The sequence below is a fragment of the Crocuta crocuta genome, unplaced genomic scaffold (assembly GCF_008692635.1).
Source record: "Crocuta crocuta isolate KB4526 unplaced genomic scaffold, BGI_CrCroc_1.0 scaffold123, whole genome shotgun sequence".
NCBI lineage: Eukaryota > Metazoa > Chordata > Mammalia > Carnivora > Hyaenidae > Crocuta > Crocuta crocuta.
Window position 1 is genome coordinate 570907 of NW_027528865.1, and position 2810 is coordinate 573716.

Consider the following 2810-nt stretch of genomic DNA (forward strand, 5'->3'; position numbering starts at 1 on the left):
TGAGGAACCTCCACACTGTTTTCCAGAGGGGCTGTACCAGTTTACATTCCCACCAACAGTGTAGGAGGGTGCCCGTTTCTCCACATCCTCGCCAGCATCTAGAGTTCTCTGATTTGCTCATTTTAGCCACTGACTGGTCACACCAGGAAGCTCTTAACCACATTGGTGTGAACCATAATACGTGGCTCTGTCACTCATTAGAGGTCGTCGAAGAGGAGGATGACATGAGTAACAAAAAGAATTGTTGTAGAGGTGTGGTTTTTAAGCCTTCCTCCAGAATCCTACCTTCCACGTCTGAGGTTTCGGGCAAAATCCAGCACACTGAGTCTTTGAAGAAACTCTTTGAATGAATGTGTGCATCACCCATGTTCTTTTAATCCAGNATAATACGTGGCTCTGTCACTCATTAGAGGTCGTCGAAGAGGAGGATGACATGAGTAACAAAAAGAATTGTTGTAGAGGTGTGGTTTTTAAGCCTTCCTCCAGAATCCTACCTTCCACGTCTGAGGTTTCGGGCAAAATCCAGCACACTGAGTCTTTGAAGAAACTCTTTGAATGAATGTGTGCATCACCCATGTTCTTTTAATCCAGCGGTGGAGCGAGTCACATCCTCCGTGCTGTGGCCCCGTGTCCTGGAACGGCTGTCCCGTCCAGGACCGCGTCCCCTTGAGGCTTGGGAAAAGGTCCCGGGTGCTAAGAACCCTGGGTTTGTGATGTTCTCGCCGGCTCTGAGAATCCACGAGGCTGACGCAGGCTGGCCGTCAGGGGCCAAGGGCAAAAAGATGCCCCTTTTTCGGTCTTCTTTCCCAAGACTTTCTCACTTGGAAGATTGGAAACGGCTTCCCCGAGGCCTGGGAGCCAGGCGCTTGTGGGGGGAAGGAGGCTCCCTCTCCCAGGCTGCACGATCCCTCCTGTTCCGTGAGTGCCGTCCAAGGCCACCTGCTTCCTTCCCTGCTCACCACGTGGCCCTGCGTGACCTCAGCTCAAGGAGCTGTTGCCACCCAGCCCAACGTTCCCCTCTGGTCCCATCGCAGAGCAGGGAAGTGTGGGTGCCATGTCGTGGCTGAGCCCCAGCAGGACCCCGCCCTGGGGCCAGCGGGCCACCTGCCTGGGCCATGGCAAGGCTGGCTCCCTGTGTGCGCCTGCCCCAGGGCAGACGGGCAGGGCGGTCGTTTACAGCAGGGAGGCTCCTTACGCAGACTCTGGTCCCTACTGAACATGCAGGAGCAAGCTCTCCGAACAACTGCAGTCAAATTCATATCTGTTTATTTCTTTCTAGAAGGAGGTCTGGATTCATCTTACGTTAGGCTGATGTGTGTGAAACTGCCATTTCTGTACGGCAGTGACAGCTGAATATTGGCACTGTGGAAGGGTTCAATCCGCTACAAGTTAAATTAAACTTTGAGGAGTAGGCAGATTAGCGCTTTGCGCGGCTCTGTTTTAAAAAGGATGTCACCACATTTCAGCGTGTTTCTGTCGTGCGTTGTGAGCAGCGGTTAGTGGGTGGGGCCCACCGGTTGGCCTATGAACGGACTGTTGTCCCCACGAAGCCCCAGACCTCCCCAAAGGACAGGGACTTCATCACGAGGGCCTTTCCTTCCCTAGAGAAGAGCCCATCAAAGCTCATGAAAATTTAATGTATCAAAGTGTAATGCTGAGTTTTCCCCCCAATAAATTAGTTTGTATCCTCCGTAACGCAGATGAATAAATTAACGATGCCCCCCCCCCCCATTGGGTTGTGGGGCCGACAGGCTGCCCTCAGGGTGAAATTCCCTTTCTCTTGTTGCTGATCCTTAAAGGGAATTTTCTGCCTTTTAGTTTTCTGAGGTGATTTCAAGTTAGCCGGATTCTGCTGGGGTTTTAGCTGGATTTCACACTTTGAGCCTGAGGGAGGCAGCAAGACGCCGTTTGGTCGCCTTCCCCCAGAGCAATGGTCAGATGGAACTGTGGTCCCCACCGAGTCCCCGTCCTGGGGGTTTGAACAGTGTCGGGAACTCATTGGGCTCGTTGAAGCGTGGGTTTCCGTGGCTGGTTCCTCNACGCAGATGAATAAATTAACGATGCCCCCCCCCCCATTGGGTTGTGGGGCCGACAGGCTGCCCTCAGGGTGAAATTCCCTTTCTCTTGTTGCTGATCCTTAAAGGGAATTTTCTGCCTTTTAGTTTTCTGAGGTGATTTCAAGTTAGCCGGATTCTGCTGGGGTTTTAGCTGGATTTCACACTTTGAGCCTGAGGGAGGCAGCAAGACGCCGTTTGGTCGCCTTCCCCCAGAGCAATGGTCAGATGGAACTGTGGTCCCCACCGAGTCCCCGTCCTGGGGGTTTGAACAGTGTCGGGAACTCATTGGGCTCGTTGAAGCGTGGGTTTCCGTGGCTGGTTCCTCTCCTGGTTCTGTCGTGGGCGTGACCAATGTGGTGAGGGCCACGGGGGCCACTGGAGAGGTCTGTGGCCCCGTCACGGGGCCAGCACTGGGCGCGGCCAGCCCCACTCCCCTGGCTCTGAGGTCCCGGCCCTTCCAGGTGGTCCCAGGAGATGCTGTGAGCTTCACGGCAGGCCCCGCGCTCGTTTCCTTGGTGTCCCCGTGGCTCCGGCTCCTCATAGGAGGCGTGTGACGGGCACGGAGGAAGGTGCCTGGTGGCTTCTGAAGTGAGGAAGGGGCGTCACCACGTCACCCCTGCAGGGCACCGTGTCCAAGACCAAACAGCTTCTCCCAGGAGGCCAAACTCCCATTTTACTGGGTGAGCCCCCAACACGGTGGCCTCACCCACAAAGTAACCCCCACCCCACACTGCCCCCCCCACCCGACACCGT